Genomic DNA, 16783 nt, shown 5'->3' with positions numbered 1-16783 from the left:
TGTTACCACTCTCTACATCAATACACAGTGAGTGCAGGGAGCCTCGGTTAGAGGGTGGGGACATGATGCCTTTGCACTCACAATCTTTCCTCAGTCTTCCTAGTTGAGTGACATCGGGCATCATTTAACTCGGAAGACTGAGGACAGCTTATGGTGAAGTAGAACTGCAGGAGAAAGCTCCAGACCTGTACAATGGCTGAAGCATCACACCTCTGTTTGTCTAGTACATGATCTGTTCTTAAAAACAATATGTTTTAGTGGACTAATCACATAAATGTTGCTTAACTGCTTGTCATTTAGCTACGCGAGTTCCTTGGAAGGCACTGCTGATGTAGTCTTCCCAGGAGGCAAATGAGAGGCACTGGCCTTCATCACCAGTGTCTGAAGATATGTGGAAGAGGAAATATCTAATGTGTTGTTTTAGGAGTACTTCTGATAATAAAGGACCATGTTCATGAATAGGTGTATAGAGCTCTATGAAAATGTACCATTTTGTATCTGAGGATAAAAGATCCCCTTTAAGAAGACCCAAATTACTGACAGCCACTTTAAGACTAGGTTCACACAAATGCGGTGCGGTACATTGCATGTGATTCGCACAAGAACTGCACCGCATTCCTGTGCAAATCACATGCGATTTGTGTGCGGTACGATCAGAGCCATACATTTTGTATGGCTCAAATCACACCGCACTCGCACCAAAAAGGTACAGGACCCTTTTTTTGGTCCGCACTAGAATCGGATAGCATGGCTATTCACACCTATGCGATACGATTCTGCACATCGCACCGTGTTTTGTGTACCGATTTCGGGGTGTTGTTAACATACACACCTGCATCGGTTCACATGTGTGATTCTGATGCGGTGCGGATTTCGCACAGAAAATGCTGCAAATTCTGCACCTCATCAGTGTGAACCCGGGCTCCATGTTTCTCATCTACCTTGTTATTATAATATACTTCACATCTTGTAACACTTCAACATTTTCTATCTCAACTCTTGCCTTCTAATGCTGATACGCAAGTAAGACTTCCTGGACCAGATCAGAAAACATCCCTTTACCAAGGTAAGCTGATAAATTGACAGTGTGAAGGTTTCTGGAGCTGAATGTTCCCTGTAAAACACAGCAGTGGAAAGGAACACATAGTAGCTGACAGGGCGGCATGACCTGAGAATGGTTACAGCTTGTGCTAAACAATAAATTCTTTGTACAATCATCATTTTTTTCCTATTTAAGCACAGCTAATATTCGAGACTGTCTAAACCCAAATCCAAAAATGCAGTATATTTCAGCTTACCAGTTCTTTGCGTGTTGGCTGCATTAGTCTTCTTTCTTTTTCCAAGCTTCTGTAGCTTTATTTTCCCCTAATAATCCTGTGAACAATGCACCTCCTGTCCCGGGGTGACTGTCACCCCTCCACTGTATATTTGGAGGGAGCCATGGTTGTCACCTTAGGCTGCTCCTCTGATATGGACTACAAACACAGCCTTCCCATATGGAAGAAAAATATAAAGTATTGCACTCACATTCAGGTGGGCAAAACAGCGCCGTGTACAGAGTAATCACATATCCTGGGAACAGGTACACGTCTTGGTGTTAGAGAGCAGCGTGTAGAAAAGTAATCACCTCATCTCTCTGTTACCTTGCTATCTCCTTCTATCAGCATGTTCGGAGCATGACCACTGCAGCAGAACTGACTTGTGCTGCCCTTTCTTCACTTAGTCTGAGCTCTGCTGTACAGTGAATTGAAGGAGGCAGAACCCAAGTCAAATTCAAAAAGGTGAAGTTCCGCTTTAAATTCTGGTCCCCTGCTCCCCATTAAGGATTGGCACCTTTGGGGAGCGGGTACCCGAAATTGACAGGTACCCACTCCCGCTGCAATCACCTAGGCGATCGGAAGCGGAAGGTGTCCTCCTACCCTCCCTCCCCATAGTCTTCTGAGACACGTAACAGGACCCAGAAGACTACGGGGCCATTCAGGAAGCGCAGCACTACTCACGCATGCGCAGTGGGCACCTGGCTGTGAAGCTGCAAGCTGTTACAGCCAGGTGCCCACACTGAAGATGCCGGCACCTGGAACACAGGACAGCCGGTGAAACGGGCTGCGGAGAGGACATTACAGGATTGTGGGACAGGTGAGTGGATTTTTTTTAAAAGTCAGCAGCTACAGTTTTTATAGCTGCTGACTTTTATTATTTACACTGCTTTCAAATTAGAAAATAAATGATACAATGTATTGATTAAAAACTGCATTCATTTGTGTATTTAATACCTGTCTGGAGTTCTTCATGTATGAAAAAAATCCCAATTATTTATATGGAAAGACCACCTATTATTAGGATGCACGATAAGCGTCATCTCCATGGAAATTAATAGGATTTTTCCATGCAATTGTACAACAAGTATGAGACCAGGCTGGAGACATTACAGCAGAGGTGGAAACTGTGTGGTTCCCTGGGGGGCTGCACAGCGTGGATCTGGCAGGAGCATGGAGTGAGTATAGGACTATGAGTTGAGCTGGAGGGGCGGAATGGGGGGGGGGGGGTAACTTAAAAGACAGCTGTTCAATAGTATAGTTATTCTTTGACTGCAGATAAAGTAGACCTATACTCAAATGTTACGTTACTCAAGTAGGTACCTAAGATTTTGTTCCTGGCCATCTTTCTTTTTTGATTACATTCACCTGACATTTAAATCAGAATTCTGTGATTGTAAAAAATTAAATACCCGTACAAAAGGGTCCTCCACACTGCAAGGGTTAAACAAGGCTCTACCACTTACCATATTCTGCTGTACAACTTACCATACTGCAAGGGTATTGAAAGAGGCTGTTGGCTCCATTCATTAAAGCAGATTGCATGCAGTATTTAGGTGTTCGGACACATTTTTCTCTAAATATTGCACACAATCCTGAATTTGTCAATTCACTATGCTGTATGTGGTATTTTCTGCAAAACACACTGTAAATACCTCATGAAAAGGCGTTTAAGTCAACCTACAGAGATCATTATCTCTTTTCTCATGGGCCCCTTTTGCCTCTTTAGTTTCTATAACTAATGTTCACTTATTATAACATGCCTTCTAGTGAAACCCTGTGATTCTCGGAGTATAAGTTACTGCTGCATCATTTATTGATATTTCCTCATTGGAATATTATTCTAGCACTCTAATACTAGAGATACTTGTGATATATGATACAATATTTATGATCAATCTGAGTTTATTAAAGAAAAAAAGGAACTATTCACACAAACAATAACATTGAAGGGATATAAAACTAAACAAACAGAAACACACACACAAAAAAAAAATACAGAATAAGGGTAGGGGAAGGGGAAGAAAATAGGACGGGCAAGTGGGGCAAAAAGCAATCAAAAACTGAAATATGCTGGAACTAAGTATCAGCAATGACAAAATCTAAGGCACATTGCAGGTAGCCTGGTTATACAATAGGGTCAGGCCCCCAAAGAGTACAAACAATAAAGACACAATGAGCAATAAAAAACCAAATCCTGCGAGAGAAGGCACCATAAAGTGAAATAGATGTCAGCCCAGGGGAAAGAGAGATGGAACCCCTCTCCCTCCAGCAAACCAGCACCCAGGAAAGGTGAAAAAAAGGGGGGAGGGAAGAGGAGGTAAAAGAAAGAGAAGAATAGACCCGCCTGAGGAAAGGCGCTCAGTGGGACAACAAACCAGTATGGGCTGGAAGGGGAGGAAAAAGATAACTCCCATTCAAGCAGCCAAGAGAGCCTGGAGTGCAGAGGACTCCCTATACATATTCCAGGAGAGCCAGGTCTGACAACATCATTCGGAGGTGTCCAATTCCTGAGCCAAGAGTGACTCCATACGTTCAATATGATCCATCTCCTCAACCCACTCCAGAAGGGTCGGGACACAGCTAGTTCTCAAATGGCGAGGGAAAATCCTGTGGAGTAAGGTAAGACATCTATACCACCAAGGGAGCAACTTGAAATTGGTTTCCTGTGCTTTGCTGGTCAGAGACAAATGGTGCGCATAAAGGAGCAGAGTTGCCTATACTCCATCCATTGGGCAAAGGAGGCCTGACCCAGGGTGCAGGAATGTTGGAAGGACAGAAGAAGCCCTCAATGAAGTATTTGTACCAAACGCCTATGAGTGGCCTTGCTCCAACAAAAGAAATAGCAGCGAGATTGAGCCAGATGAAACCGGGGGTTTCTTCCGAGGACCCCAAATGAACTTCGTAAAAGCAGTTGGCAACCTTCTGAAAAAGGGCCGAGGGATGGCAATAAGCAGAGTCTGGAACAAATAAAAAAAAGCAGGGTGCAACATCCATTTTCAATATATTGATCCAGCTGAACCAGGAATATATATATATGATGCCATATTTAAACCTTATTGTCTCACAATTACCTCTGAATGTTGAATTCTGTATTTAGTAAAATACTCGAGCAAGAAAAGGTGTTTAAGTTAGTTCACAAAAGTAAAAAAAATAATTAAATGCATATGTTAAATAAGTAGTGGTCCAGGCATATGGTATTTAAGGAATGTAAAAATATAATAGGTGGGGGACTCTGCGGACTCTGATATAGGGGGCTCTGTGCACTTTGATAGTGGAGGACTCTGCTTACTCTGACATAAGGAGACTCTGCAGACTTTGATGGTGGGGGGTCTGCGGACTCTGATGTAAGGGGTGCTATAGGAACCCTGATTAAAGGGGAATGCTGAAAACTTTGTACGTGGGGGGGCTATGGTTACCAGAGTTCCCCTTACACCAGAGTGTGCAGAATTCCTTCTTACATTAGAGTTCCCTCCTTACATCAGAGTTTTCAGTTTCCCCCCTTAAATTAGAGTCCCCAGAATTCTACCTTCACATCAGAGTCTGCAGTCACCCCTTACAGTGTAAGGGAACTCTGTGAGTTCAGATGCAAGGGGAAATCTGAGGATTAAGACGTAAAGGGGTACTCTGCAGATTCAGATGTAAAGGGAAACGCTGCAGAATCAAATGTAAAGGGAGAACTCTGCATGCAGATTTAGATGTAAAGAGAAAACTCTGCATATTCAGATGTAAAGGGGGACGCTGTAGATTCATTTGTGAAGGGGAAACTCTGCAGATTCAGATGTAAAGGAGAAACCTGCGGATTCAGATGTAAAGGGGAACTTTGTGGACTCAGATGTAAAGGGAAATTCTGGACTCTGATGTAAGGGGGACTCTTGTGATTAAATCCATATGATTAGAAATGTTATTTATTCACAAATGCTGTAAGCTGTAAACAACAAGCACATATGGGAAAAATAAAAAAAACACTCAACTTTAAGAGAGATCATTTTCTAAGGCTGAGAGCTACTCTTCAAGACTTAGACTGGGAGGGAATATTGGCATCAATGAAGACAACACAGAAATGTTTAAAAGGCTAAAAATAAAACCTATGTGGCTTACAGCCAGGTAAAAAAACTATAAATACAGTGTCTTGAAACCCAAAAAGAAGAGTCTCAATGCTGCTCTGTGCAAAACCATTGCACAAAGCAGGTATGTAAAACATTTTTAATATTAAAAATAAATAAATAAATAAATCTTTCCTTTAGAATCACTTTAACTTTTGGTGCTGCAGGAGTTATTATGACCCACTGGACCTGTCACAGACATTCGTAAAACGTCCAGCTTTTCCAACCACTCTCCTCTATTCATAAAAGCTATACTATAGCTTCCTGCAATAAAAAGCACTATCAATGGAGAATGGGTGGATGAATGAGTGGCCTGCTCATAGCATGCTTTTCATTGGAGGAATCTACAGTGCCTTGAAAAAGTATTCATATGCCATGAAATTTTCCACATTTTGTCACGTTACAACCAAAAACGTAAATGTGTTTTATTGGCATTTTATGTGATAGACTAACACAAAGTGGCACATAATTGTGAAGTGGAAGGAAAATGATAAATGGTTTTCAACATTTTTTTACAAATTAAGATCTGAAAAGTGTGGCGTGCATTTGTATTCAGCCCTCCTGAGTCAATACTTTTCACTGCAATTACAGCTGCAAGTCTTCTTGGGGATGTCTCTACTATCTTTGCAGGAGCAAACTGGATCATGCTTTGCTGGGTTTTTTTTTGTCTTTCTCTGGATCAACTGTGGGTATAGGATTATAACTTTTTTTTTTTTTTTTTTGGTTGAACTAGATGGATATTTGTCTTTTTACAGCCAGACTAACTATGTAACGATGTAACAAAATATATGTATAGTGTATGCTACAAAAAAATTTGCCATGCACCATTAAAGTGTTCAGAATTGGCTTGAAAAAACCCTACCCAAGATGGCTGGAAGGGAGCTTGCTGCAGAACATGTGAATCGGTCCTGCTGTGGACTGTAATAAAGACACCGTGATTGGAGTAAATTGCCCTGGGCTCAGAGAGAAGTGGGGGTTCAAGGAACCCCTTCATGGTTTTTTTTACCGGGGCCCCGAAGGTCCTAGTTACACCTCTGTATTTACCTAATTTACTTAGTTGTTTTTGATACACCACGTGTATCCTGTGAAAGCAGCTTTCTTTTGATTAGTATTCCAGTAACCTTTTTTCCCACATTGACTTAGTTCAATGGCATATTTATATAGTTGAAACCATTTTACTTCTTTATTAGCAATAAAAACTGTCAGGGGTTCTAATCCTTCTCCACTGTATCCATCCCACTGGATACAATACCCCATGGTTTGAGATAAATATGGCAGATTTAAAAAAAATACAACATGCGGTATTTTAGAAGCATATTTTTAGTGACTGGCAAAATATTTTTTTAAAATGTTCTACATTTCCTAAAGCAGTAGATACCGCTCTGTGAATGGAGCCCTGTATCACTTACCATTCTCCGTGCTCTGGCCAGCTTCAGCACTGTCCTCTTCTCCCTGGTGCTCTGGGAGCGGACAGTCCCTTATCACCATCAAGTATAATGCAGGGGCTATAAAACCTGCATCGTTTGTGAAGGATGCAAGCATGTGATAAAAGTTGAGAGTGTCTAAGAGAGGCAGCAGCACTGGACAGGTCTCAGTGATGAAGAAATCCTGTTGCAGCCAGGAAAAAGGTAAGTATCTCTCCTTATTCGTGTACCCCCCCAGACTTAACAAGCATTTAACTCTTGTAGTGAAGGCAGCCCAACTGCAAGGGTATTTTTTTGCAGCTTTAATAGAAACTTTTCCTGAGGGAACATAGGGGTGGCCACTGCTGACTTCTACAGAGGCTAGTTACCTGGCTGTCATGTGGATGTAATAGTATCATGTCTTTGTGATTGACTAAATAGAACACATATGGAGATATGAACCAAAGACTTTACTCTAATTTTCCTATCTGCATACCACTTCTGGGCTAATAACTCCGTATTCAGGCCAGTGCATTGGCACAACAGCCAAGGATCTGTCATCAGGAGACCGGGAATGCCATCTCCTATATGTCTCTCATGATAGGTTTAGGTTTATCCAGCCATGTTTGGGTTGAGTATAGAAGGATTACCCCAAAGACTATTTTGGAAACTTAGATCTCTGTAAACGGCCATGTTTATGCTTTCGCAAATGCCAATTGCTTAATTCAATACAAATGGGACTTTTTGTCTTTCATGTCATACCTAAATGCTAAGGTTTTTATTATTTATTGAAGGCCAAAGCCCATTTTTCAGAACAAGGTTACAACAACACTTTAAGTGTGAACGTTGCAGTGAAAAAAATAAAATCCACAGTCAATATAAAAGAGAACAGAAACAAAAGAAATATGAACATAATTAGACAGCATGGTAAACTGTACATTACAAAAACACAAGAGAACATAAACCTGCACATTGTTGGGTTACAGTAATTGTCAGAGGCTTGGTAAGTAAAGAGGTATCTGAGCTTATATACGGGGGGGGGGGGGGGTGCGGGAAAAGGGTGTGAGGAAGAAACTACCAAAGGGAGAGTGATCCCACGGTTCCTAAATAGATCGAAAATGGCCTGAGTAGTCACCCACTAAAGCTGTAAGATATTCCATTTCTCTGATTTCAGAGATCGCTTTTAAAAGATGATTTAGTGTGGGGACATTGATTGATTTCCAGAATCGTGGTATCACCTGTTTAGCAGCCATCAGAATATGTATTCCCAATCTCTTAGATTGCTTAGAGATACCCCTAAAGGGTAGCCCCAAAAGATAGTGTAATGGATCTAGGGGAAGGGTAACATTGAGTACTTGCTCCAAGCCCATTTTAACCGTAGCCCAATAACCCGCAATCTGTGGACAGAACCAAAAGATGTGAGCCAAGGTGCCTACTCCTCCCATGCACCTCCAGCACCTGTCAGACAGATTTGGGTTTATTGCATGAAGCACTACAGGGGTCTTGTACAAATGCATCAATATTTTATTTAAATGTTCTTTATACACAACACAACTAGAGGTTTTAGTAACAGAGTCCCAAATCATCTGCAAACATTTCAGAGAGATTGGTCATTGAAGTTCGTCTTCCCATCTCCTCATATAATGGTGGGGGTTGTCAATAGGAGGACCGCTATTGAGGAGTAGTTTATATAAAGAGGTGATAAGATGTTGTTGGGAGGGACCTTTAGCTGCTATCCTCTCAAAATCTGTTGGGGCGGGCTAGAGTCAGAGAATGCTAAGGTGTTTTATTGTTAGAGCAACTTTATTTTTTCTCTTACACAGAGTGACCCAGAAACTGTATAATCACTTCCGACTTTAGTCTCTTTTTTTGATATGCATACATGTTCCATCTCATTAACTCAAAAATCATGAAAGCCAATGGGCAGCATAACAGCCAAGGCTATTCACAATTTTCATTCATCAAAACTTGTGTATTGTGCTGCATGAAAAAATGGATTGCAAGTAGAAGTTCCATTCTTTTGTCTAGTCTGTATCTATGCGTTGGAGTGTAGGCTAAAATGGAAAAGGAAACTAAATGGGCCTGATCATACTTGGGCATTACCATGAGCACTTCCACATAGGGAATATAGTGAATCTGGCCTTAAAGCAGACCTTCCCCCTCTTGCTTTATATGAAACTACTAACTATTAAAGAAATTAGTATTGTAAAATCCCTATATACAATTATTATTGCTTGTTTGATTTATTTCAATCTTATGGTAATGCTCCTATTTTCCACCTCATGGTTACCCACATTGCCATTTTAAAAGTTGATGTCATAGGTGGCTGTCGGTTTCTGTGCTTTTTGTGCCGGCCCACCAATGATGCCAAGGTCTGATTTTGCACATGTACTGTATGAGATTTGGTGTGGTTTGTTATGGTTTGTACATTGCCAAGGCTTTAGCAATGCTGCCTAACATTGATGTTGCTGAAGCCATCTCAATATATAATCAATAGCAATGTCACAAAATGTATGATTGTGCAACACAAAATGTTGTGGCACCCTCCTAGTGTAATGTAGTTTGTTAGGCAAATTTATTAGCTCCTCTGTAATCAATGGAGCAGGGGTTGATTGTTCAGGCCTGCTCAGTGTCTCAAGGGCTGCTGCTTTGATCGCTTCCCCCTGAATTCTAGAGGATTCTAGAATTATAGTGGGGGGAAGAACAGAATCAGCCTGAATATTTATGCAACTGCAGCCAATCCCTGGGGAGGTGTGCCCAGAAGGTGGTCGGGGCAGGATTGCTGGAGGTGCCTAGACTAAGAAGACTTCGAAGGTCCCATCTAAGCCTTAGCTGGGGACTTATTCACAAGCCTAGTCTCGGATTCGGTTTGGATCTGGAGAAGCTCACTGGAGAGTGCCAGGAGGAAATTGGGGGGAAAGTGTCTAGCTGTCCTATGGTGGTGTGAGTCTGCATCTCCCTTACTGAGAAGAGCCTGGCGGACATCAGAAGGGGGCAACTGATGATCCTGTGGCTGTGTGAATAGATGACCCAAGTGCTGGAAAGATAGTGACTGTGTGTAGCTTTCGGTCTCTGGGAGAAGTCATAGTTACCATCAGCATTAGAGATTCTGTGGGACATTTTTGTACAGTTCAGCAAGACAGAGGAGTCGTCAAAGTGTGCAATTCATTAGTTTTGGGGTATCCCATACTCCCTTCACCTCATTTCATCATTCCAATAAAACTCTAAAAAGACACCCCCAGACTGTTCCTTCAAGCCAATAGAAGAGTGAAGTGTGTGTGCTTTGACTGGGGGAAAAGGAAACAAGTTCACCAGCGGCTCTTTAGGGGGTGTGCTACAATGTCAAAAGCAAAATGTGCATCTATATACTTCATAAACAAACAGGAACCAAATAAATATTTATCAACCAGTCTCACATACATTTATATAAGAATAAAAACAGTATCATTTAGAGCAATTAATGGCAATTTAAATGTGTCCTGAATATAATAAAAAAGTGACATGTTTATAAGGTTAAGGGTATGAAATATTATTAAATGCTGGCTGCTCATCCACACAGAAGTTTTTTGATAATGTGGTTGCACAATTTCTTTGGGTTAATAACAATGTTACCTCTGGGAAAAAAAAGATTTTCCATTAAAGCGGATCTTTCTCCCCAAGCCTAAAGGCCACAGGTATGGCTGCTCTACATGCTGATCCATATAGTACCTGTTCAATACACATATAAATTAAAAGATTGTTTTGTGAACTTAAATTTTAATCTGATTGTACTTCCTGTTTCCCCAATCATTTTCCAGGTCAGCCACGTGAAACATCATTAGTCCTTCCCTCTATAGGAAACACAAGCCAACAGATTAAAAAGGTTCTCCCCCCTTTTTCCTCAATTGACTTTAAAAGTAAAATACTGCCACTAGTGCATGAGGAAAAACTTGAACAATTCCATTCAAGCCCACAAAAGGGTGAGAACTAGGAATGCTGTAATGGAACATTCCTAGGAATGCCATTACCAATAATACTAACATGGAATTTCCGCAATCTTCCAGGTCAGCCACATGAGTGAATAAGCAAGTAGACAAACTCATACCTTAGGCCAGGAGGTCACTCTTCCTGCCAAAAGGCTAAGTCTTGTTACAAAAGGTCCTCCACGTTGTAATGCTTGATGAAGGGTGTCATGCTTAGGCCATAAGTAGATCCCCCAATGCTCCTGTTCTCTGCACCACAATGTGGCCTGGGAACATATAGAATGTTCCGTAACTGAGGATGGGAACAGACAGTCATCTGCTCTATAGATAGGAGTTTCCAACCCATCTAGCCACTGAACATTAAGTTGCCTAGAGCTTCTTTCTTGATCTACTTAAGAGAATCAGAAGGTGACAGAATCTTCTGAAACTTTTAGTGGATTCCAGATATTATATAAGACATCCTTGCCATTTATGGGATTCTCAAAACACGACAGTAAAATGGTATCATGACTTCAGTAGTAGTAAAAACTACCTTAGGTTACACAAGATACAGCTAAGGCTAGAGTCAAAGAGGAGGCTGTTGCATCCCATGTCCTACCAAGTAGGGTTTTTACCTTCCGGTCCATCTGGTCTTTGATGACCCCTGCATCCGCAAAGGATAAATCAGAATTTTTGAGAATTGAGCTAGGGCTTCATCAAGTTTAGACCAATCACTTGCACCTGCACATCTGTCAAATTAAGACATGCGGCTGTGTTCGTACAGCTGCTGTGTCCCCATGGAGTAACAGGTGGCTCCAGATGCACAAACCGCTCATTCGCCCTGTGAATGAGACAGAGGCTTCTGTTCATTCACAAACTTAAGCGTAGTAAACTATGTTTACTACACTTCAGGTATGAATGAATAGAGTGAGTGATAATAGCAATCACTCACTCTGTTCATTCAGACAAGGAAGGGGCCAGTAAATGACATATTTACTGGCCCCGTCCCCTGCTCTCCATCCTGACACATCCTTCGCAGCAGCTGGCAGGAGAGGAGGGAAGTCAGCAGTGCTGCGGGGGGATGAGGGAGGGCAAGGGGAGCACGTGGGGTGGAATGAAGAGCAGGGGGAATCTGACAGTCAGGGGGTTATCGTGTAGTGGTGGTGGTGGGGGGAACATTTATAAGACCCCATCCCCTTGTACTGCTCTCCATGAAGCAGCTAAAAGCTACAGAAGCTGGAGGAGGAGAAGGGGCTTTCAGCTGCTGCACAGAAAGCCAAACAGGGAGAGCGTTTTTTCTATTTGCACCCCGTCACACCAAACCCCCCCCCCCAGTTGCAGAGTCCCCCTATTGTGGGTGTTTTCTGTACATTTTGGCAGTGTTGCAGATTCCCCCACTGCTCTGCACCGCAGGTGACAGCTGAGGGAAAGTGTATATAGGGCACTTAGAAAAGTATTGCTTCCTGTGTGCCCTTGCACTGAGATGTGTTTTTCATATGCTGAAAAAATCAGCTCTCTGCTATAGTGTGAATAGGCCCGTAAGCATGGCACAGATCCTGAGAAAACAAATGTGATCACTGAATACCATTAGGACTTTATTTCATGGATCCTTGGTGTGCTTCCCCATACACTTTGTCTTATGGTGTCAGTCTCCATCTGGCAGCTGCTACAGCAGCATCTTATTTCTTGCCTTTTAAAAACACGTGCAATAGGAATATTATACAAGGCTTCCTGATGCCCATGTGGCTCCACCACCTGCAGAATTAACCTCTACACATCTAACCACCAGTACAAGAAAAAACAACAAACGTTTTAGTGTAGTGCTGGATAGTAAGACCCACAAACTATGGTATGAGGGGGTGGAAGGGGCATTTTAACCTGCTGAATTGTGTTTCATGTAGGGTAGAGGTCGACAAACTTTCTTACCAAAGGGGGCCAGATTACTGTCCTTCAAACTATAGGAGGTCCAGATTGTGGCCAGTGGGATTAGAACATGCATCAGGCTTGGTGGTAAGCAGGGGTAAATAAAAAAATTACATAATGCCTGTGGGCAACAGGAGGAAGAATAGTGTCTTCTCATTGGTATTAGGGGGAAGGATAATCTCCGTTTTTTATGTCAGTAGGAAGAGTAGTGCCCCATCATTGGTATTAACAGGAGGAGGAATAGTGCCCCATCATTGGTGTCCATGGAAGGAATAGTGCCCCATCATTGGTGTCAGTGGGAGGAATAGTGCCCCATCTATGGTGTCAGTGGGATGAATAGTACCCCATCACTGGTGTCAGTGGGAGGAATAGTGTTTCATCATTGATGTCCATGGGAGGAATAGTGCCCCATCATTGGTGTCAGTGGGAGGAATAGTGCCCCATCTATGGTGTCAGTGGGAGGAATAGTGTTTCATCATTGATGGCTATGGGAGGAATAGATTCCCATCATTGGTGTCCATGGCGGGGGAATAGTACCCCATCTATGGTGTCAGTGGGAGGAATAATGCCCCATTTATGGTGTCAGTGGGAGGAATAGTGCCCCATCATTGATGTCAGTGGGATGAATAGTGTTTCATCATTGATGCCCATGGTAGGAATAGAGTGTGCAGAGCTGCACACACCTGACATGTTGAACACGCACATAGATCAGCGTGCAGAGCTGCACACACCCGACATGTTGAACACGTACACAGATCAGCGTGCAGAGCTGCACACACCCGACAAGTTGAACACGCACACAGATCTGCGTGCAGAGCTGCACACACCCGACATGTTGAACACGCACACAGATCAGCCTGCAGAGCTGCACACACCCGACAAGTTGAACACGCACACAGATCTGCGTGCAGAGCTGCACACACCCGACATGTTGAACACGCACACAGATCAGCCTGCAGAGCTGCACACACCCGACATGTTGAACACGCACACAGATCAGCGTGCAGAGCTGCACACACCCGACATGTTGAACACGCACACAGATCAGCGTGCAGAGCTGCACACACCCGACATGTTGAACACGCACTCAAATCAGCATGCAGAGCTGCATACACCTGTGGTTTTTATTCACAAGATGAGAATATTGGACGAACGATCGGCCGTTTTTTTTTCGCCTGCTAGTCTCACATCAAAAGGGAAAAGGTTACTAAAGATATGAAAATTCTCCTTTGAAAGAAAAGAAATTCGAAAGTGATGTCATGTATTGCGTTGTATTTGTATAGTATTTTCAGATGACTACTGTACTGATTAAACGAAAATCATGCAATCTGGTGTCGTACGAGAAAACCTTTTGCGCTTGTCCCTTCGGATATTGTCGTACGAATTGTCGTGATTGGCTCTCAAAAGCTGTGTACTGACGATCCGATTATCGGACAATTGGTCTTCGTACGATTTTCTTATAGTGTGTACGAGGCATTAGGCTCAGGGAGAAAGATCCTCTTTAATGGAAAATCAAGGAATTAACGTGCAATTATCGCCCTCTGCTGGTAGAATCAGGAAATGCAGGATATTTCAGCTGGGAATATACGTTATGTCATAGTAATATAATAATTCTTTCTTGTATTGCAATACTCTGACTCATCGAGGGCATACACCCAGCACAAAAGTAGAAGTTGCTAATAAGTACAATGATTAAGCAATAACAAGGGAGTAAGTCATTTTCCATGAAACCATAAAGGAAGTGGCTAAAAAATGACCTTCAATAAAAACAAATATACAGTCTAGTAGTCAAAAACAAATATACAGTCTAGTAGTCATAAAGAGGGTAATATGTACACTCAGGCTTGCATGTTGCATTTATACATACAAATGTTTGGCTATTTTTAATTTCTGTTCAGACTAATAGTTCATATATATTGGGTATATCATGGCAGCTTATAATATTAATGTGAATGCATAAAGTGACACTATACCCTTTTTAGAGCACTTTTAACAGCGTTTTTTTTACTTACAAGTATACAGCTTCTTCATCTTTTAATCCTTGCTATTGTTCCTGTTAAAGCTGGTGCCATGACCACTGCCTCAGGTTTCCTGTATCAGGGTGGCTCCTTTCTCCTGGACCATCCTATGGAGCAGGGGCGGACTGACCATTTGGAAACTTGGGCACTGCCTGAGGGCCCGGGGTCAGTAGGGGGCCCCATGAGATGCCCCTGGTACCTTTTTCATAGGCTTTTTTGAGTTTGGGCAAGGACACAGGGGCCCCATGATCCCCTATTGCCTGGGGGCCCCATGAGTTGTCAGTCCGCCCTGCTATGGAGCCATTCTTGCATGCAGTAAAGCCACTGGATACTGTGTGCATCAATAGAAACTCATAGCCTAGGATGGAAAGCACTCCCCTGTTCTTCTCTTTTCCAGGCTAACAGATTGACTGGAGCCTGTACTTCCCACTGCTTTCCTCTTTAGACTGGAAGTTCAGGGAAGCAGCACTGAGAGAGACAGGCCGTGTTCTATTGGCTTCTTCCCCAGCCACAGTGGTTGGGGGGAAAAGACCTCCCAACCCAGAATTGACCATATCCAAATTGGTGGTCTCCTTCTGTTCCAGCCACACCGGTCCCGGGTCCACAAGTGGTTCAGCAGAGTCTGGGATACGCGGCGGGAGCAGTTGGGCTGCAGGGCTTTATATTTGGTAGGCTATGGAAGTGGTTGGATGGCTGAATCACTTCCAACTGAAATCCCATTGCCTCCTGAACTAATTTAAACACGCTAATGGCTGCAAATTTATGGGGGGGGGGTTGTTTGTATATTTATTAATTTATTTTGTATTTGTTACTAGGATTCAGACTGCCAGCACCCTAGCAACCAAAGACACAGGCTGAACACTGACAGTGGGTGGAGTCTGCTAGGGATTCTGGAAGACTAGTCCCCCATCCCCTCTGCCTTCCTTGTGATTTGACAGTGGAAGGCAGTGGGTGTATTCCATAGACGCTATTGGGCTGAATCACACAAGAAGCAAACTGAATGGGGACCAAATCTCAAAGTTCTGCCATCCCAACAACTCATTTCCATGGTTGCATTTTCTGTTGGCTGGGCAGAGCTCAATGGGGAATGCTGAGACACTTGTTCTCCATCATCTCTATTTCACATAGGCAGCATTGGGCAGATTTCATAGCAGCTACTAGTACGAATGGCAGACATGGAATCTACCCACTGCTGTCCACTGCCAACCACAAGCAAAGCAGACCTAAGGAGGAACTAGTCTCTCGCACAGTGGCCAGGTAGGAGACTCAGCGGTACTGAGCTGCACTAAGCAAGGAGTGTCCAGGGCTGATATTCTGACCTCAGTGTCAGCCTCCATGTGACAGATCGTGTACCTCTATATGGCAGACAGGCCCACACTGGCCATAGGGCACACTGGGCATTTGCCCGGTGGCCCAGGACCACCATGCCCAACCCTGGGGCCGGTACCAGTCCTTGGCCTGTTGATGACTGGGCCGCATAGCGGGAGGTAAGTGGCGACCACAGTCTGGACATGGCTAACCCAAACCCACCCCTCTGCTGATAGGATGACATTGTTGTAGGGGTAGGGGACCCTGAAGAGGACACACAGGCTGAACCCTGCCTCTGCCCTGCCGAAGTAGGACTGTATGGGGGAGGCAGAGTGTAAAGGGGGGCACTGTGATTACAAAGAAAAGAGGCAGGGACATGACTGCAAGGGGCACTGTGATGGGGCACCATGATATAAAGGGGACTGACCTGCAATCATTTCAGTGCCACTTTACATTACAGTGAGGAGAACCTAAGGACCTACTGCATGAATGTCCCATTACGAACCTGACCAGTGAATGCCCGCTACCCAGACCCCGGCCCCCCTGAAAAATTGACTGCTCAGTATAAAATGCCCGGGCCTAATTATTGTCTCAGATCAGGCCTGATGGCAGACACATGAATCTGTCACAAGCTCTGACAATTGTGTTTTGGAGGCCCAACAGAAAGTCTTAAGGTTGGCACACATGGATTGAAATTTGGCTGGTTCAGCAGGACGGCTGTAGCACTGATCAGTGAATTCTGACAGTGGAGGAGTCCCGCTGTCAGAA

Source organism: Staurois parvus, unplaced genomic scaffold (genome assembly GCF_062004578.1).
Source record: "Staurois parvus isolate SC_StPar_1 unplaced genomic scaffold, SC_StPar_1.0 ptg000291l, whole genome shotgun sequence".
NCBI classification, from domain to species: Eukaryota; Metazoa; Chordata; class Amphibia; order Anura; family Ranidae; genus Staurois; species Staurois parvus.
This window is presented reverse-complemented; position numbering follows the sequence as displayed.